Raw genomic sequence first — 21,952 nt, 5'->3', positions numbered from 1 at the left:
AGCTGTGCATTGATGTGGTATGGCAATGAGTTATGCTATTTATATATGCTAAAATATTTCCCTTTGCCAGTTTTAATTTTGTTGCCTTTCAGATTCTTTGAATGTTCCTTTGTGCCTATGTTGGGAGGAAGGGTAAATTGGAGCTCTTGATTAACCTTCTCTATACCATTTATTGTTTTTATGCTTCAGTTCTGTCCTCCCTTATTTATCTCTTCTTAAACCAGTCCCATTCTCTTCAAAGTCTCTTGATATGGAAATCTCTCCATATCTCCAGTCAGCTATAGTGTTAATTAACTGCCTTTTGGGGTAGGTAACAGCACCATATTTTCCCTTTGAGAGATAGTGGTAAGCTGTGTTTAAAAATAAAGAGAGGCCAAAGAAATTGCATGCTTTTAAATGTCTAGTTTATAAAATATGTTACTGCCTTGGAAAAGAAACAAATGTAAATTCCAGTTACTGTGCTTGAATCAAGTGACAGGAAGAAGTGCCAACATCTTGGCTTATGTTGTTTTTTTATTGTCACAAATTGTTAGTTACATGTGGAAATAATGGATCTTGCTCATTGTGAGTGTTGTGTCTGCCAGCTGGTGGCCGTACACAAGAGTGGGTTTACCCAATTAGCAGAGTCTTCCATGCAGTGCTTGGAATAGCTATGTGTGCATCCTGAATGTTACTGCAGCTGAGGCTCATCCTGGGACACTAGTGGTCTGAAGGCAATTGCTCTACCAGGTGAGCTAAATGGAGCTTCCCGCTCACCAAGCCAGGAGAAGCCACACTAGAATTGTCTCAGCTGGAAGTCAGCCTTGGCATGTCTAACTGATCTATAACTCTCGCTCTCTCTGACAAATTACATTTGTCTCTTGATCATGAAAGTCCTTTTACAGTGTGCAGCAGCAAGACAATATTGCTCCACCCCAGTGCAGTTGTGAAGAAAAGCAACTCGCAGGCACAACTAACTCTTTATCACTAAGTTTTGAATCACTTGCATGCTGGCTCTGTTACTCTCAAGAGAGTGAAACTCACCCCTTTGCAGCAGGCCAACACAGCGCTGTGTACCCCTCAAGTGCTATTTGAGGGGAGCCTAAAGGCAACTGCTTTATGTGGCGGACATAAGTGGGGCTTATATGTTGAATAGTCCTTGTAGTGGCACACTGCACTGGGAGTAATTTCACCCAAGAGTAATAAGTAAATAAATAGATAGGTATCAGTGGAGAATGAGTGTGTCTGAGCTGACATGGGCTTCATTGCATTTCTCAGGATGCAAATAAGGGGCTCAGCCGTATGTCCCACTGTTTGGCCTCACTCTTGTTAGTAACTTAGGGTATGTCTACACTACAAAATTAGGTCGAATTTATAGAAGTCGGTTTTTTAGAAATAGTTTTTATATAGTTGATTGTGTGTGTCCCCACACAAACTGCTCTAAGTGCATTAACTCGGCAGAGTGCTTCCACAGTACCGAGGCTAGAGTCGACTTCCAGAGCGTTGCACTGTGGGTAGCTATCCCACAGCTCCTGCAGTCTCTGCCGCCCATTGGAATTCTGGGTTGAGATCCCAATGCCTGATGGGGCAAAAATGAGTTCAATCCTTGAGGGGGCCATTCTGTGTGACAGTTGTTTTTGTTTCTCCTTGATGTAAAGCCACTCCCTTTGTTGATTTAATTCCCTATAAGCCATGTCATCAGTTGCCCCTCCCTCCATCAGAGCAACAGCAGACAATCGTTCCACGCCTTTTTTCTGTGCAGACGCCATAGAACGGCAAGCATGGAGCCCGCTCAGATCACTTTGGCAATTAGGAGCTGTCATAAATATAAAGGGAAGGGTAAACCCCTTTGAAATCCCTCCTGGCCAGGGGAAAGCTCCTCTCACCTGTAAAGGGTTAAGAAGCTAAAGGTAACCTCGCTGGCACCTGACCAAAATGACCAATGAGGAGACAAGATACTTTCAAAAGCTGGGAGGAGGGAGAGAAACAAAGGGTTTGTGTCTGTCTATATGCTGGTTTCTGCCGGGGATAGACCAGGAATGGAGTCTTAGAACTTTTAGTAAGTAATCTAGCTAGGTATGTGTTAGATTATGATTTCTTTAAATGGCTGAGAAAAGGATTGTGCTGAATAGAATAACTATTTCTGTCTGTGTATCTTTTTTGTAACTTAAGGTTTTGCCTAGAGGGGTTCTCTATGTTTTTTAATCTAATTACCCTGCAAGATATCTACCATCCTGATTTTACAGGGGGGATTTCTTTATTTCTATCTACTTCTATTTTTATTAAAAGTCTTCTTGTAAGAAACTGAATGCTTTTTCATTGTTCTCAGATCCAAGGGTTTGGGTCTGTGGTCACCTATGCAAATTGGTGAGGCTTTTTATCCAACATTTCCCAGGAAAGGGGGGGTGCAAGTGTTGGGAGGATTGTTCATTGTTCTTAAGATCCAAGGGTCTGGGTCTGTAGTCACCTAGGCAAATTGGTGAGGCTTTTTACCAAACCTTGTCCAGGAAGTGGGGTGCAAGGTTTTGGGAAGTATTTTGGGGGGAAGGATGCATCCAAACAGCTCTTCCCCAGAAACCAGTATTAGTTTGGTGGTGGTAGCGGCCAGTCCAAGGACAACGGGTGGAATATTTTGTACCTTGGGGGAGTTTTGACCTAAGCTGGTAAAGATAAGCTTAGGAGGTTTTTCATGCAGGTCACCACATCTGTACCCTAGAGTTCAGAGTGGGGGAGGAACCTTGACAGGAGCACATTAAACACCATGCACATTATCCAGCAGTATATGCAGCACCAGAACCTGGCAAAGCAAAACCGAGCGAGTAGGCAACGTCAGTGTTGTAACGAAAGTGATGAGGACATGGACACAGACTTCTCTAAAAGCACGTACCCTGGCAATGTGGGCATCATGGTGCTAATGGGTCAGGTTCATGCGGTGGAACGCAGATTCTGGGACCAGGAAACAAGCACAGACTGGTGGAACCACATAGTGTTGCAGATCTGGGATGATTCCCAGTGGCTGCAAAACTTTCACATGTGTAAGGGCACTTTCATGGAACTTTGTGACTTGCTTTCCCCTGCCCTGAGGCGCAAGAATACCAAGATGAGAGCAGCCTTCACAGTTGAGAAGCGAGTGGCAGTAGCCCTGTGGAAGCTTGCAATGCCAGACAGCTACCGATCAGTCGGGAATCAACTTGGAGTGGGCAAATCTACTGTGGGGGCTACTGTGATGCAAGTAGCCAATGCAATCAAAGATATGCTGATATCAAGGGTAGTGACCGTGGGAAATGTGCAGGTCATAGTGGATGGCTTTGCTGCAATGGGATTCCCTAACTGTGTTGGGGCCACAGACAGAACCCATATCCCTATCTTGGCACCGAAGTACCAAGCTGGCGAGTACATAAACCGCAAGGGTACTTTTCAATAGTGCTGCAAGCACTGGTGGATCACAAGGGACATTTCATCAACATCAATGTGGGATGGCTGGGAAAGGTACATGATGCTTGCATCTTCAGGAACTCTGGTCTGTTTCAAAAGCTGCAGGAAGGGACTCTATTCCCAGACCAGAAAATAACAGTTGGGGATGTTGAAATGCCTATAGTTATCCTTGGGGACACAGCCTACCCCTTAATGCCATGGCTCATGAAGCCATACACAGGCAGCCTGGACAGTAGTCAGGAGTTGTTCAACTACAGGTTGAGGAAGTGCAGAGTGGTGGTAGAATGTGTATTTGGACATTTAAAAGCGTGCTGGCGCAGTTTACTGACTCGGTTAGACCTCAGCGAAACCAACATTTCCACTGTTATTACTGTTTGGTGCATGCTCCACAATATCTTTGAGAGTAAGGGGGAGACGATTATGGCGGGGTGGGAGGTTGAGGCAAACCACCTGGCCACTGGTTACGCGCAGCCAGACACCAGAGTGGTTAGAAGAGCACAGGAGGGTGTGGTGCGCATCAAAGAAGCTTTGAAAACTAGTTTCATGACTGGCCAGCTACAGTGTGAAAGTTCTGTTTGTTTCTCCTTGATGAACACCCCCGCCCCCCCCGGTTCACTCTACTTCCCTGTAAGCTAACCACCCTTCCCTCCTCCCTTCGATCACCACTTGCAGAGGCAATAAAGTCATTGTTGCTTCACGTTCATACATTCTTTATTAATTCATCACACAAATAGGGGGATAACTGCCAAGGTAGCCCAGGAGGGGTGGTGAAGGAGGGAAGCACTGGGAGGGGTGGTGGAGGGTGGAAGGACAAGGCCACACAGCTCTTTAAAAGTTTAAAACTTTAAAACTTATTGAATGCCAGCCTTCTGTTTCTTGGGCAATCCTCTGAGGTGGAGTGGCTGGGTGGCGGGAGGGCCCACCACTGCGTTCTTGGGAGTCTGGGTGAGGAGGCTATGGAACTTGGGGAGGAGGGTGGTTGGTTACACAGGGGCTGTGCTCCTGCTGCCTTTCCTGCAGCTCAACCATACGCTGGAGCTTATTAGTTTGATCCTCCAGCAGCCTCATCATTGAATCCTGCCTCCTCTCATCATGCTGCCGCCACCTTTCAGCTTCAGCCCTCTCTTCAGCCCACCATTTACTTTCTTCAGTCCGCCACCTCTCCTCCCGGTCATTTTGTGCTTTCCTGCACTCTGACATTGTCTGCCTCCATGCATTCATCTGTGATCTGTCAGTGTGGGAGGACATCATGAGCTCAGAGAACATTTCATTGCGAGTGCGTTTTTTTCACCTTCTAATCTTCACTAGCCTCTGGGAAGGAGAAGATCCTGTGATCCTTGAAACACATGCAGCTGGTGGAGAAAAAAAAAAGGACAGTGGTATTTAAAAAGACACATTGTATAGAACAATGGGTACACTCTTTCACTGTAAACCTTGCCGTTAACATTACATACATAGCACATGTGCTTTCATTACAAGGTTGCATTTTGCCTCCCCCCACCGCATGGCTAGCCCCCCCTCCCCCCTAACAGCGGGGAACATTGCTGTTCAGCCACAGGCAAACAGCCCAGCAGCACCTCTGAATGTCCCCTTAAGAAAAGCACCCTATTTCAACCAGGTGACCATGAATGATATCACTCTCCTGAGGATAACACAGAGAGATAAAGAACTGATTTGTTTGAACGCCAGCAAACATACACTGCAATGCTTTGTTCTACAATGATTCCTGACTATGTGCTACTGGCCTGGAGTGGTAAAGTGTCCTACCATGGTAGACGGAATTAGGCTGCCCCCCAGAAACCTTTTGCAAAGGCTTTGGGAGTACATCCAGGAGAGCCACGAATGCCAGGGAAAATTAAAAATTAAACACACTTGCTTTTAAACCATGTACACTATTTTAAAAGGTACACTCACCAGAGGTCCCTTCTCCACCTGGCAGGTCTGGGAGGCAGCCTGGGTGGGTTTGGGGGGTACTGGCTCCAGGTCCAGGGTGAGAAACAGTTCCTGGCTGTCAGGAAAACCGGTTTCTCTGCTTGCTTGCTGTGAGCTATCTACAACCTCATCATCACCATCTTCCTCGTCCCCAAAACCTGCTTCCATGTTGCCTCTATCTCCATTGAAGGAGTCAAACAACACAGCTGAGGTAGTGGTGGCTAAACCCCCTAAAATGGCATGCAGCTCATCATAGAAGCGGCATGTTTGGGGCTCTGACCCGGAGCGGCCGTTTGCCTCTCTGGTTTTCTGGTAGGCTTGCCTCAGCTCCTGAAGTTTCACGCGGCATGGCTTCGGGTCCCTGTTATGGCCTCTGTCCTTCATACCCTGGGAGATTTTGACAAATGTTTTGGCATTTTGAAAACTGGAACGGAGTTCTGATAGCATGGATTCCTCTCCCCATACAGCGATCAGATCCTGTACCTCCCATTCGGTCCATGCTGGAGCTCTTTTGCGATTCTGGGACTCCATCATGGTCACCTCTGCTGACGAGCTCTGTACTCACCTGCAGCTTGCCACGCTGGCCAAACAGGAAAAGAAATTCAAAAGTTTCCAGGCCTTTTCCTATCTACCTGGCCAGTGCATCTGAGTTGAGAGCGCTGCCCAGAGTGGTCACAATGGAGCACTCTGGGATAGCTCCTGGAGGCCAATACCATTTAATTGCATCCACCGTACCCCAAATTCGACCTGGCAAGGCCAATTTCAGTGCTAATCCCCTTAGGATGTGCACAGCACCTCTGTCATTAACACAGGACCGGGTTCCTTTGCATTTTCTCCCCTCCATTTCTCTTTATACTTTGTGTTTATACATACAACCTTCTGCACCTCTGTTTGAACTATGTGCCAACCTAGAGTTTAATAGTTGAGTTCAGCACAAAGCTAATTGTGTTATGGAACATGACTGTGACAGATTGGACTATGGAACATAATTTACCTGACCTTAAATTGATGATAAAAAACCCACAATCCTTCCCAGATCTGCACTCCACCTTATGAACAGAAGGTAGGTTTTGAGGCGATATTTTTGTTTGTGCTGTACAGTGGGAAATGTTCTCTTTCTGTTTAGAAGGAAAAACAAATCCTCTGTAGCACTCCTAATCAGTGATTTGATGATCTGCAAATCATTGCATGCTTTGCTATATTAATTGGTCCCCTGTCAACAAAAGTTGCTTTGTTAACTGAACCACTCCAACAACAAGTAAGTGCTGGGTAAATGCTGAACATATTAATATCCATCACTTTCTTAATGCCCTGCGTGTGTTTGAAATATCTCTAGGTTATTTTGAGAAACATCACCAGTTCTTATTTAATATTGAGCTCAAAGTCATTGAGACTCACATCCTAAATATTTTCTTTATCTTCTATTTAAATATAACTTCCTGCCTTCCAAAATTATTGAGATTAACTTTTATTTTACCAATGTGTGTGTACTTTCCATAAAAGGTATCAATGTATTAAGTAGCTCCCCTCCCCATATGAACTGAGGAGTAAAATTTACCATTTAAGTCCTGCTTAAGCCTTCAGACCTTGTGCACAAGGATGCATTTCATCTACAGTGAATAAATAAATGACTCAGGTTAGGGAGTTTCTGCAAGGGGAGGCAAGGCTGTAGTGGAAGAGAAGAGGGTGTTGACCTACTCAGGTGGTCTCTCAAAGCAAAGAGATTAACTAAGTAGCAAGAGGAAGAGATCAGGAGTGGGTATTATCATACAATATGCCCAGCATCAATACCCTGAGTGAGATCAAGAGAGTAACACATAGAACCTACATTGGGAACAAATATTTTGTAATGTGCTCTTCAGTCTACAACATGAGCCAATGCCCGGAAGTTTAAGATAGACATATTCAGATTGGAAATTTGGCATAAATGTTTAACAATTAAGGTAGTTAACCATTGGAACAATTTACCAAGGATCAGGGTGGATTCTCCATCACTGGCGATTTTTAAATCAAGATTGGATATTTGCTCCCCTAAAATAATGCTTCTGTAATTATTTTGGGATATTTCTATAGCCTATGTCATGCAGGAGATCAGAATAGATGATCACAGTGGTCTGCCCTTGGAATCTATAAACCAGCGAGGAAATCTGACCAGAAGAAATGGAGTGGGAGTCTAGGGTGATCAGATGAAACAGATAAAATATCGGGACACATGGGGGAAGTAAAAAAAAAAAAAAAGCGTCTGGAGTTGCCGAAGCAAAAAAAACCCTCCAAAACAAAAAACCCTCTGGAGTGGCCAAAGCTGGAATATCGGGTCGTGGGACAAAGAACTAAAAATCGGGACAGTCACGATTTTATTGGGATGTCTGGTCACCCTATGGGAGTCACAGAGTGGAAGGGAGAAGAAATAAGTCACAGAGATTTTGCCTGAATGCCATAAATAAGACCTGGAAGGTTGCTGGAAAGGGCTACTGAGGACTTCATTGCACATGTACATTACAGGATGTAGAGTTTGGCAGAGTTGGGGGCTTTTATTGTTGCTAGCAAAAATATACTGAACAAATAAATCTCATTTGAGGTGAATGCTGAAGCCAGTTTCCAGGTGTAAAGTGGCCTCCACATGAGACTTTTCATCATTTCTAATCACTGACATAATACAGTGATTTTTCACTGTCACTAGTATCAGCTTTTTTTGGTGTATGTGTGTAGTATTTTGCTTGCTCTAATTTTCAGATCTTGGCATTTAACTGAGCTGCCCATATACTCACTTGAATGCTCACATTGGCATAGAGGAGATTAAAATGGGTATTTACCCGACTAAGAGCTACTTTGAGCATCTAAACATCAGCTACAGATGCCCTACTAAAGACTGCAAGTTTGAAAACTGGGCTCCCCATTTTAGACTGATGTGAATTTTCATACACATTGCAATTTATGCCATTTGATCATTTGCATTGGTGCAGCATTTCGAGGCAGCACCGTTAACTTCTACATCCTTCCCCATTTCATTTTACGTGAGCCCTTCTATGTTGTGCTTCCCACTGTAGCCACCCTGTCTGTCCCTCCTGCTGGGAGAACCTGAGCTGACACAGTTGCTGCTAGCAGTGTCACTGTCTGCCTTTCATCCAGAAAAATGAGTTCTGTGTCTTAAACACCCTAAAGGAAGCTGAATTGGATGTTTTGTGTCATTCTGCATTTCACTCAGCAAGCAAAGTGTACTCCCTCTGCATCACATTCATACTAACTGAAGTTTTACTCAATTGCAATTTTAAGGCGACAGGAGCTCTTGGGCATAAGTAACTTGATGGCCATGATCGTTAAGGAAGGATCTAGTTCTTCCGTGTTCCATGTTCTGTTCCTCACTTTTCACCTTGTGTCTATATGCACACCAAAACAGCAAACCAATTCATGAACATGATTTGTAGAAAAAGCCTATGTGAGCAAGTACACTATGTGGTAGATTGACTTGACTCATTTGGAAAGATCTATGCATTTTGTATCTGTTTCAATTTGTCCTCCTGTCTATTGCAACATTAGTAAGGGCAGCACAATAGGGAGACACAATCAGGACTTTTTTATTATATACATCCCTTGTTTTTTTGAGTGCTATAAGTACAGTCATTACCGTGAACCTGGACCTAGATTGGTACAGTACTTTGAAGCTTTCAGTGACATGCACAATGCATGAAATTCACCTTTGTGCAGAAGTCTCACCCAAGGCCTATGGACTTGACTTAAGTCTGTTTTGAGGTGAATGGATTGAATGGATTTAAGTGGTGCATATGCAACACTGCACCCCTGGATGGGTTATCCGCAGCAGGGATTGACCCTGGGGCCTCTGGAGGTTAAACCATGAACCTCTGCTTGAGCAAAAAGTCTCAGCTGTGTTAGCCAAGGCTGTTGCAGGTTCAACCTTCTCTATGTGATTCAGCCACCACTAGCAGGGGTGAGAGCACCACACTGAATATATGTGGGTCACACATAACCTTTGTGCACACTCTCTGTACAGGAGGACTTGTGGCACCTTAGAGACTAACCAATTTATTAGAGCATAAGCTTTTGTGAGCTACAGCTCACTTCCTCAGATGCATATCGTGGAAACTGCAGCAGGCTTTATATATACACAGAGAATATGAAACAATACCTATTCCCACCCCACTGTCCTGCTGGTAATAGCTTATCTAAAGTGATTTCCAGCACAAATCCAGGTTTTCTCACCCTCCACCCCCCCACACAAATTCACTCTCCTGCTGGTGATAGCCCATCCAAAGTGACAACTCTTTACCTGGATTTGTGCTGGAAATCACTTTAGATAAGCTATTACCAGCAGGACAGTGGGGTGGGAATAGGTATTGTTTCATTTTCTCTGTGTATATATAAAGCCTGCTGCAGTTTCCACGATATGCATCTGAGGAAGTGAGCTGTAGCTCACGAAAGCTTATGCTCTAATAAATTGGTTAGTCTCTAAGGTGCCACAAGTCCTCCTTTTCTTTTTGCGAATACAGACTAACACGGCTGTTACTCTGAAACCTGATCTCTGTACAGGAAGAGCTTGAGGTCATATGCATAGGAGCCGCTCACGCACTGGTCTGTAAGACTTAGTTATACTCTATACCAGTGTTTCTCAACCTTTTTGATACCAGGGACTGGCTTGCTGCCTTCCTAAACTGTGTCAGGGAGATCTCAAGGACCAGCATCGGTCCACGGACTGGTCGTTGAGAAACACTGCTCTATATAAGACAATGGTGTGCCATCTGACTGTGATTTGCTAAATGTTGCTGTCTTGGTCAGTTACCTTTTTCATCGCATTCCTGCAGACTGTGGAGGGAATGGGATATTAAGGCTAACAACATGTTAACTGTGACTTGCTACTCCACCTCCGAAGCTTGAAAAAGCATTCTGCAAAAGCTCCTGAATAAAGAAACTTTATTAAAAAAACAAACAAAACAAAAAACACAACCCCCCCAACCAAACATTAAATGCAGTTATTGTCTGTTCATTCAAATTAATTTGAGGGAGTTTGGCACATTTAGAACGAATATAATGAATGTGGAGTTTTGTACTTATATATACGTTACATGTTTTGCTGTGATAGGGAGGTTTTGCTTCATAGAGGCTTAATTGCCCCTCACTCAACTATGAGACTAGACTTTCCAGGTGCAGTTTAAGATGCATTGCTGGAGACAATAACAGCTTTCCTCTGTATTAATCCTTGCCCTAAAAACATTAAAATACCTGTCTGGAATAGACATGGAACATAGGACCAAGACTTTGTTTTCTCTGTTTCTATTTTAGAAAAGAACTCTCTAAAGTCACAAGCCACATCTTTTAATTTTAGGAAAACTTAAAAACCAGATGTTTTTATAACTATCAGACTGAGAATTTTAAAAATGACAGTTAAGGAAGGGATCTGTTTTTAAAAAATAATGTTTATAAACAGATTGTCCAGGATACTGGTAAAGTAATGTTTTTCTTTTTGTTATAAATTCTGTAAATTCAGCATTTTTAAAGAAAGAAAGTATGATTTATATATACATATAAATATAATAGGTAAAGTCATTGTAGGCCTCATTCCAGGACCTCTACCACCATGGAGTAATACCTTGCTCAGCTAGTGGTCTCACTGACTTGGGTAGTGCTACTCCACCTTATTGGTGGAACTAGGCATTATGAACAGCCTGTGAGAATTATTAGTGAACAAACTAAGTGATGAGACATTGACCTTAGCTGTGTAGCTACATTTCAGCACCCCCCCTGCATAAGCCCTCAAAGCAATGAAAACAAATAATTAGTGAGACAAAATTTCATTCTTTAAAGGCAATTTCTCATCCTGATTAATTTACATGGAAGTCATTTTCTTGACATTTGCAAATAATGAAGTGATTTTGCAGCTAACTAATAATATCTTTCTGAGGTTGCAAGGATTACATTGTGGGAAGAAGAAGAAGAAGATGCACATTCCTTTGAACATCATGTGCAGGCCAGTGAAAATTACAAGACACAGGTTTGATGGACTTGTTGACCTGATACAACATGGAAGTTCCTACATTTTCTATTTTAAGTCCCAATTCTACCACAGCATCCATTCAGGTGAGCCCTCATACTCCCATAACCCTCATACCTCCTTGCCAGATTTTGCCCAGGGAGATGTAATTGCAGGTGCAGTGCCTTATTATGGACACAATTCATTTCTTTCTTCTTCAGTGCATCTGTATGACATTCAATATAGGACAGGGTTTTTGTTTTGCTTCCTTAATATACATGTTTTCCTGAAATAACAACATCCAAAATGTATTTGAGATAATCACACAGAGCCCATATCAGAATACAGTATGTGAGATAATGTCACAGGGCAAAAATATCAATTAAAGCAATTTTTGCAACCTTTAAACAAGCACAGGACTCTCAGGATGAGTGGTCCTGTGCTGCTCTGTGCTATTGCTTACTCAGAAGTTATTCATTCATTCTAGTTAGAACAGGGAGATAAAAGTTTATAAGGCCCTGGTGCATATCTTACTAAACATAAAAAAATGCGCTTATTGTTAAGCTGACATTGTAAAGTATTTGATTTTCCTTGAACGGGTCATATAAGTGAAGGAAAATAACTCATTTTGACTCCATTTGCCTTCTTCAGAGTCATGGATATTATGTGTGTGTTGGGGGAAAACCCAATAGTTTATTATCACAATGTAAGAGTAAGTGTACTTCAAAATATATTTAGTGATCATAGTAAGGTGTCAAATGTACCAGGCTGGATATGGAAGACCTCTGTTTTCAGAACACACCCTAGAAGGACAACAGAAATGGAAGCTTCCTTGTGTTGATCTGCCAATGAACCTCAACCCTGACCTGAAAGGCAAACCCTATAGGGGTGAGAAAGAAGAACATTCTTTCATTGCTCACTGAATGCTTTGCTTCTCTGCAAAACCAATCTGATTTGTTTTGTTTTGTTGCTTGGGTCAATACTTGTCCATGAGGAACTGATATGAGACCAACACTTTATTAAACAAAGTCAGTTAAACAATCCTCAAACAACAATGACTTCTTGTAAAAATTAACTTTGGCTAGATTTGAGCCAATGATCTAGACATGAGAGGTCCTTTAGCCCATAAGAAATCCAAGTTACCTAGTCTTCAGAGTATGCAATTTTCAGTTTTATCTATTTAATGGATGTAATTAGATGGTATATTTTGATAGAATTAGCATTTAGAGTTTTTTATATCACTTCAACTGCACGTTATATTGAATCTTCCAAAACATCTCTGGTAAACTATTTATGTACCAGTTATACATGATGTGTGATTAAACATGAACGATTTTATATAGAGTATAGTACAAGGAGTAAATCAATACTGGTTATTTCTTGGGACCATAAAGTCAGTATCTTTCTAAAAAATAATCTGTGCCTGCAGTCAAATCTCAATAACATGCACTAATGGCAGGGAGAGTTATTGCAAATAACAGGTTTAATGACTAAACATTGCGTATTTTCAGGAGATTTTCAAAGACACCAATGAAAGACAGGTGCCCAGCACCTCTCAATGTGTAGTGTTCTTTGAAAATCTCCTCCTTTTATCCATTAATAGCTTCACTCAATGTCCACTGAAGATAATGGAGAATACTCTTCCCATGGGTTTCTGTGGATTTTCAACCTGGCCCACAGTTGAGAAGTACAAGTTTTAACTACATAAAGTAAAGTTTCAAGAGTATTTCAAACCTGGAGAAGGGCTAATGGAGTGCCCATCTGTAAAAGCAGGGGTTGTGGGGGACAGGAGCCAGGGAACTATAGACTAGTCAGCCTGAACGTGATACCTCGGGAGCTACTTCACACCAATGTAAAAACATTCAATTTGCCTATGCCTGGAGGATGAAGGGGTGATCACTAGCAGGCAGCATAGATTTACTGAGACCAAATCATGCTAAACCAGCTGGTTTTCCTTCTGGGCCAAGCCAATTAATTTGGTGGATAGGGGGAATGTGGTGGACTGAGGTAACATGTGCTGTGGACTTGTGGGGTTGCGTGCCCCTCCCAGATTTCTGTCAGAGTTTGCTGGCCTTGCTTGGTCCCATGGTGCAGCTGGGCCCCCTCCCTGTACCAGCTGCTAGGCAAGCAGTGGCTGCAGGGAGAGGAAGCAGCAAACAGCTGGGAGCTGCAGGGAGGAACTGCTGAGGATAAAGGTCCTCAAACACGTGAAAGGCTGCCATAAAAAAAGATGGAGAAGGATTGTTCTCTCTTGCCACAGAGGGCAGGCCGAAAGGCAATGGGTTCAAACTACAGCATAGCAGATTTAGATTAAATCTCAGGAAAAGCTTCCTGACTGTGAGAACAGTAGGCCAATGGAACAAACTGCCTAGGGAGGTAGTGGAAGCTCCTTTTCTGGTGGTTTTTAAGAAGAGGCTTAGATGGTTTAGACACCACAAGTCCTGCATCTTGGCAGGGGAGTTAGACTAGATGATCCTTGTGGTCTGTAGCTCTATGATTCTATGACCCTTTATAGAAATAGGACGGCAAAATTCATCACCTGGACCCTCCGTCACTGCACTTGATTGCATGGGATATAAAGCTTTCATGACCTTGAAAAGCCTTGCCTTTCAGAAGTGCAACATATATTGATTAACTCAAGGAAGCAATCAACTAGAAGGTGTTATGATCTCAAGTGGACTAGGTTAATAAGGTGGATTTGTGAGAAACATTGATCCACTACTGGCATCAAGTCAAGATACTTCACGTGAAGCTTTCAAGTCTTTCCATTCCTTCTTTGAAAGTATACTTAACAGCTATCATGGCACATCACATAGTCATAGATAACAAGTCTGTCTTTGCTCACAGTACAGTTAAGAAATGTATAAAAGAACTTGTCAATATGTATCCAGCAATAAAAGACACAGTTCCAACGAAGGACCTTAATTTAGTCTTCATTAATATCATGAAGGCTCCATTTGAATCCATGGCAACTTGTTCTATGTTTCACGTGCCTGTTAAAAGAGCTTTTATAATATCCATAATGTCAGCCAGGCCTGTGATCAAGTTATATGCCCTCAAGTTAGATCTACCATTCACCATCTTTCATAAGGTTGTGCTTTGTCCTAACTCTAAATTCTTTCCTGAGGTGGGACTGCCACATTAATTAAATGATTAATCTGCCAGTTTTCTTCCCCTTTCTTCACAGTCACATAGGGGAGTCAAAACTACACAATTTAGATGCTAAGAGAGCTTTAGTTTACTATCTTAATAGGAATAGGGAATTTCAAAAGTCTCCCAAACTCTTTACTTCATATATGGATAATTTTCTCCTCAGCTTCAGCGTCATAATAAAATTTTGACTCTGAGAAAGTGGTGTAAGGGATTGAGGTAGCAGAGTGTGCCATACCCCCTTTAATAGCCATGCCCTCAGAACATGTGGGAATACTGAGGAAGGATAGGAGAGGTCCATAAGTACTGTAAAGGGCATGGCTATGATCAGTCCCACCATCTGAACTGCACTGGCCGGCACCTACATGAGCATGAATATGAAGCGTCTATTTTGAGGAACTCCACTTACAGGTAAGTAACCTCCATCAGTGGGTAATTTTACTCTTTAAAGTGCTTTTAAAATTTGGGCTTAATCTGTTTTAAATGATCTCAAGGTGACTACACTAAGTGAAAAATAAAAACAAATAATTATTTATTTCTAAGACACATTATTGTTGAAATATATTGTATTCTCATCATAATAGCAGAGCTGACAGTCATCTCACTCTCAGTGTGCCTGATCCATTGACATTTAAGAGAGCCATTCTAATTTATTGAATGGGCTTTTGGATCAGGCCCAGAGAGGGCCATGCTTTAGAGATGTGAGCACACAATTGAATCAGGAATTCTTAAATTTTAGTCTTGGCTCTCGCTATCTTTTTTGCCTTTAAACAAGTTATTTAAGTCAATGGTTCTCAACCTTTCCAGACTACCATCCCACTTTCAGAAGTTTAATTTGTCTTGCATATCCCCAAATTTCACCTCACTTAAAAACTACTTGCTTGCAAAATCAGATATAAAAATAAAAAAAGTATCACAGCACACTATTACTGAAAAATTGCTGATTTTCTCATTTATACCATATAATTATAAAATAAATCAATTGCAATATAAATATTGTACTTACATTTCAGTTTATAGTGTATATAGAGCAGTATAAACAAGTAATTGTCTGTGAGAAATTTTAGTTTGTACTGACGTTGCTACTGCTTTTTAGGTAGCCTGTTGTAAAACTAGGCAAATATCTAGATAAATTGATGTGCCCCTGGTTGAGAACCACTGATTTAACCTTAAAAAAAAAAAGGAAAGCTACCTGGCAAGGATAACTTGAATGCAGAATTGTTCAAAGTGTATCCTAAATTAGCAGCATCTGTGTTGGCCCCTCTATTTACATCAGATTGGCAAAGGGAAAATGTGCCAGATGAGTGGACCAGTGGGGTTATAGTGAAGATAACAAAGAAAGGAACTCTCAGTGATGGTAATAACAGGCATGGTATCACACTTTTATCTGTGCCAAGCAAAGTATTGTGGAAGATCAGTTGATAGTGTTCTCAGGAGGCAGTTGACAGTGTTCTCAGAAAAGAGCCAGCTGGTTTTTGGAAAGGGTGTGGCTGCAGAGACCAGATCTTCACTCTACAAAACATAGATTTTATAGACTTTGAGAAGACTTTTGATAGCATTCACAGGACAACCCTATTGTGCATTGTGTGGGCATATGGAATTCCTTTCCATATAATCAACATCATCAAAAGCTTTTATTTGAACTTTACATGCAGTGTTGATCACAGTGAGCTCAGTTTTGAAGTCAAAATAGGAGTACCGCAGGGGTGTGTCATGTCTACAATCCTCTTCAACATTGCCATTGACTGAGCAATGCAGCATGCAACATAAGACATGCCAAGAGGCATTAAATGCACACTTCTCATCCCTTGAAGACCTGGACTTTGCAGATGATGTTGCTCTCCTATCACATACCCAACACCATACACAAGAAAAAAATGACTTGATTCAATACATTCTGCCAGCAAATTGGTCTGAAAATCAACTGCAACAGGACAGATCTCATGACCTTTAATTTTAATATTGCCTCACCATCACCAGTACGGATAGAAGATTATGTTCTCATCAGTGTAGAAACATTCACATACTTGGGCAGCACCATCAGCCAGGATAGTGGAACAAGCCAGGACATCAGGAACAAAATCAATAAAGCCAAAAAAATGATCATTAAAACACCTTCAGGAGCTTACATACAGTCTGGAAATCATCAAAATACAACACCAAAACCAAACTCAAGATTTATCAGAGCTTAGTACTTTCAACACTACTTTATAGTGCAGAATGCTGGAGAATGAAAAAGTATGACATGTCCAAACTGTCTTCATTCCATATAACCTGCCTTAGAAAAATCTTCCATATCTTTTGGCCCAGAACAATTTCAAACCAAGATCTATTGGCACAGTGTAGCCAAGAGGATCTGAGCACCATCATTGCCAGGAGGCATTGGAGATGGATCAGTCATGTGCTTTGGATGGAAACTGATTCCATCACCAGAGTAGCAATAAGATGGACACCTGAAGGCAAGCGAAAACAAGGCTGCCCAAAAACAACATGGCGAAGAGCTGTGGAAGCCGAGCTGAAGAACCTGGGGCACAGCTGGGGAACCACTGAAAGACTTACCAGAAACAGACAGCAGTGGAGGAGCTTCGTCACTGCCCTAAATGCCAGAGGCGTAATAGGAACATGATGATGATACTTCAGTAAAATGAGAATATTCCTGTTTACTTTCCTCACCGGCATGTTGTAAGACTTAATTCAATGAGGCTGATAAGATGTTTTGAAGATGAAAAGACGTATAAATGGTAAATACTATTATGCTTAACATCATCAAATATTCTAAGAAGTCTCTCATCAATTTTTAAGGCCAGAAGGGACCACGCTGATCATCTAATCTGACCCTGGCATACCACAAACCATAGAATTTCACCACGAAAGCTTATGCTCTAATAAATTGGTTAGTCTCTAAGGTGCCACAAGTCCTCCTTTTCTTTTTGTATCAATCCAAATATCTCTCACAAAAAAGTACATACAATAACTAGCAAGCAAGAGGAATAAATTATACTCAAAGCCCAGAACAAAAGTGAGATTCTAGCCTGGACTATGGCACTGACTAATTCTAACTCAACAACGATGCTACTTCAGGTGCAGAATGTGCTCTTGGGATACCTCTTTTTCATATTATTGGTATGCTTTTGCATTGGAATACAATGTGCTTCCTTGAAATATCTATCAGAGCAAAGCATTATGAGTAAAATGACATAAAAAATCAGATTGAAAGCTACATATTGAAACAGACTTTCCTATAATCACATGCTCATAGATATACTTACAAATATTATGTGTGTGTGTAGTGTACACACACACTAATACAACCATAATATGTGACACACACAGACACATTATATAAAATGTATTTTGTGTGTAGTATAATGAGATTTCCATTATATTGCTTACCATGATTGCTGTTACTCTGTTACAAGATGAAGATGAAAGGACTCCACAGATACATTTCTTTCTCATAACCTTTTATTTCTCATCTCCTTTGTCCTTTGAGATAGTCATAAAGCAGTTATGTATCTTTTCCATTGGATTCTGCCAGATGTCTACCAATTGTGTATATCTGGAAAAAGCTAAACTTGAACTAATGGGGTTTTTTTTAGGTCCCAGTTCAGGAGAGCATCTCTGTTCAGGAAGGGTGCTTAACAATAAGGTTAACTTTAATCGTCAGCTCAATTCTCATGAAAATCAACCAAACCAAAGTTTACCCCATGTTTAAGCACCTTTTCTAAACTAGGGCCTTAGTCAGTGAGGGTAAAGCCTTCTGAACAGCATGAAGAATTACTCTTCACCTGCCGAAAGCCATTTTCCCCCTCCCTACCATTCTTCCATGTGTCTTATGCTTGCCAGGGGCTGAGATTGAACCTGAAGTACCTTTTATTATTTGCTTGTTTTCCTTGTTAGTTTTCTATTTTTCTTTGATTCATTACTCTCTTCTTCCTATGACAATGCTGAAGTTGGCTGCTCATCCCTTTTTTCCCATCTGCTCTCCTTTCTTATGTTGCTAATCCCATTGTGTAGGTGCAACAGAATTGGCACCATCAAGACTTCAAAGGAAGCAAATCAGTTCCTGGAAAATCGAGGGCCAGCTTTGCATGTCAGAGCCATGGTGAAATTATACACACTAGTGGGCCTAACACTTAATCTAAGAATCAAGCACATTAAGATGCTATTTGAAAGTGTTATTTTTCAGTGTTTTCTAAGGCATTTAATTTTTTTCCGAAAATCCTGTCAGAAGTCTGGAGGAGGAACAGCAACATAATTTAAATGTCACTTTGCTTCCCAAAAATGTATTTCGTATTCAGGCATTGAGTTGTAGTGACAAAGCTCATTTCTATGCCAGCACATCTTTGCTTCTTACTTTGGCCCCTATTTTCAAATGGAAGTGCATAGAAATTTGAGTGCATTTTTGCACACCCCCATTTAGAAATCTGGACTTTAATTAATACATAAAAAATGGCTTGGCTTGGAGAGTAGAATGTGTATGGAGGTCATAAATGAAGAGGTCATCTACTGAGCAAAGCCTAATGGTACTTTTACTATAATGAGGGTATTCTGTCCTGATGTTAGATGTTGGCTCTCTGACTATCAATATTAGTAAGACCTTTTCAGACTCCTGTGCAACATTCAGATCATTAAAACACATATAAAAGTCTTTAAGGGCATACAGGCTTCATTGTGACACTAATTTACTGTGGTATTAATCAGAGCTGACACTCCAGTGGCAGCTTCAGACTGGCAAAATGCCTCCTGGAGTATGAAGGAATACAGCTGACACACAAGTGATGTGCAGAAACTCCCCATATCTCTTGTGGGGATTTCCTCTCTTTCCTGGACCGCCGCCTCTGTGAAACATAGGACTGGCTGCAGTGCTTGACTTGCATAATACTTGTGTATCTTCTCAATTATGCCCACTCCCCTTTTATATCTGTGCAGGGGACTGGGCACAACTGAGCCCAAATATTAAGCTCCTCAGAGCAGTTTGCTGGAGAGAAGAGTGCCTTGTATATACTTCTAGGACACATTATTGCTCATTTCATCCTAAAGTGATTCACGGGTATATATAAATGACTCAAGTTAATCAACATTAAAATACAACCATATTTGGGATGGCACACAGCAGCTGCTTAACAGCAAATAGAAACCTTACATAGCAGTTTAGGGTAGCGTGTGAAGAAGAATGTTGCATCCAATGGAAACTGAAGGCAGAATATAATTACATACACCAGAATTTGGCCACAACAGTCAATTAATATCCCTTTCTGAAGGTGAAAAGTGCCATAAGACTTTAATGATCAAGGACCTTCATTTTACATCTTATTTATAAGACAGCACCTCCATCTTCACAGTGAATCAAACATGCTTCTGGGACACTTGTTTAGTGCTGAACCAGAAAGATTTCTTCCAACTATTGAATCATCAGTATAATAGCCTACAGCCCCTGGGATTTCCTTGGAGGTCTCCAATCCAAGCACTGACCAGCCCCAACCTTGTTTGGCTCATGAGAGCTGATGAGTTTACAGCCTGAGGGAGTACTGGTCTACTACAAATTGATTTTTGTTTGCAGCAAGTTTAAATTCCACTGGAGAGAGACAGTGAAGCAAACAGATCTCTCAGAGCTCAGGATAAAAGGTGTATTTTTTGGTATTTGTGAGGTGAGCATGAGATCTGACTGGCGATTTCAGTAGAGAGTGAAGGAAGAGACAAGGGGAGAAGGAGAGGTCATGCACAGAGCCTTGACTCTCACTTTTAAAAGAAACTGATTCCTGAGAGCGAGTGATTGATATTTGGTCCAAACCAGACTCTTAAATACATGTCACTTGATTGTGTATTTTCAAAGGCATCGTAGAGGCTTGAGAACACAGGGGGTCCTGAGCAGGAGCCCTAGAAATGCACTTTAGTTGCTTTCTAGCAAAGATTCTGGAACAGTTGGTGTCCACATAATATCAAAAGCAATTGGCAATGCTCTCACTGTGAAAAAATTCCAATCAAATTTCCCTACATATCCTAATTACCAAAGCAGCACCTGCTGTGCTCCTAAATGACCACCCTATCACAGCAGACTGGTCTGCCTTCCATTTTGCTTTTATTTGTTCTTAGTACTCTGATTGCTATAATTGCTCAGCTAATCTTACTGAACCAATTTAAGAAGTGTCTGCTTCTGTTCACTGCCACTTGGACCCATTGCACTTGGACCCATTTATTTAAATCCTCTATATCAGGAGGGTCATGCTGTGTTTTCTCACCTGGATTTAGATTTCTCCCTACCCCAGTTCAACTCCAAAATAGCACACCACATTATTGGATCTTTCCATCCACTGGGCCATGTAATTCATGAAAACAATGTCTGGTTTCACTGGTTATGCTGATGATACCCATACCTAGGTATCTATCCTTAGCTCTAACCCAGACATTTCAATTCTATGGACCTCTTTCATTGCTATGAAGAGCTAGATGAAGAATAAGTTCTTACATTTAAAACAGTTGATGATAGACCAAAAAAACCTTACGAACACGGAGAACATGCTTCTCTCCACTGCTCTGAATGTCTCATATTTACACTCATTCCTTGGCACTCAATTTGCACAGATGGTTCAAGGCACTGATGACTCAGGCCCAAACACTCTGTCATTGTTAATGATACATGTCACATGACAGTGAAATATTAATGCAACAGTTAATTTGTACCCTCACCTAGGGCCTGATTCAAAGCCCATTGAAATGAGTGAGAGTCTTTCCATTGACTTCAGTGGGCTTTGGATCAGGCCCCTAAAAAAGTCATCTCTTGAAAAAGCTTATACATAAAAGGGATGCAATACTTTGATTCTACTGGGCTATTTTAACAGGCCTGCTGGTCCTGTTAGAGTAAATGAACTCATTCAAAGCTTAATTGTTAACTAAAGCTATTAAGAAGAAATATATTGCTATAACTCCATCTTTGCTATGCTGACACCCAATTAAATTTTACTCCAAATATTTAAATCTTTGGCTAATCAGGCCATGGATTATTTTTCCAAATTAATCCAGAGGTATGTCTCTGTTTACACTTTCCAATCACTAATACAGAGGTGCTCTTTGAAAGTCGTTCTAGTACTGAACTTTACTCATAAATCCTTTTTCCACTGTGACCCTGAAATCTGGAACATTTTCTCTCTCGGTGGTCATGATGAAAATTGTGTTCCCAGTTGAAATCACAACTCATGATTTAACTACTCTTAGTTTCATGCAGTTAGTCACATATGGTGATTTTACTACAAACAAATCATAGAATCATAGAATATCAGGGTTGGAAGGGACCTCAGGAGGTCATCTAGTCCAAACCCCTGCTCAAAGCAGGACCAATCCCCAATTAAATCATCCCAGCCAGGGCTTTGTCAAGCCTGACCATAAAAACTTCTAAGAAAGGAGATTCTACCACCTCCCTAGGTAACGCATTCCAGTGTTTCACCACCCTCCTAGTGAAAAAGTTTTTCCTAA

The sequence above is a fragment of the Lepidochelys kempii genome, chromosome 12 (genome assembly GCF_965140285.1).
Source record: "Lepidochelys kempii isolate rLepKem1 chromosome 12, rLepKem1.hap1, whole genome shotgun sequence".
NCBI classification, from domain to species: domain Eukaryota; kingdom Metazoa; phylum Chordata; order Testudines; family Cheloniidae; genus Lepidochelys; species Lepidochelys kempii.
Note: the sequence above shows the minus strand (reverse complement) of the source record.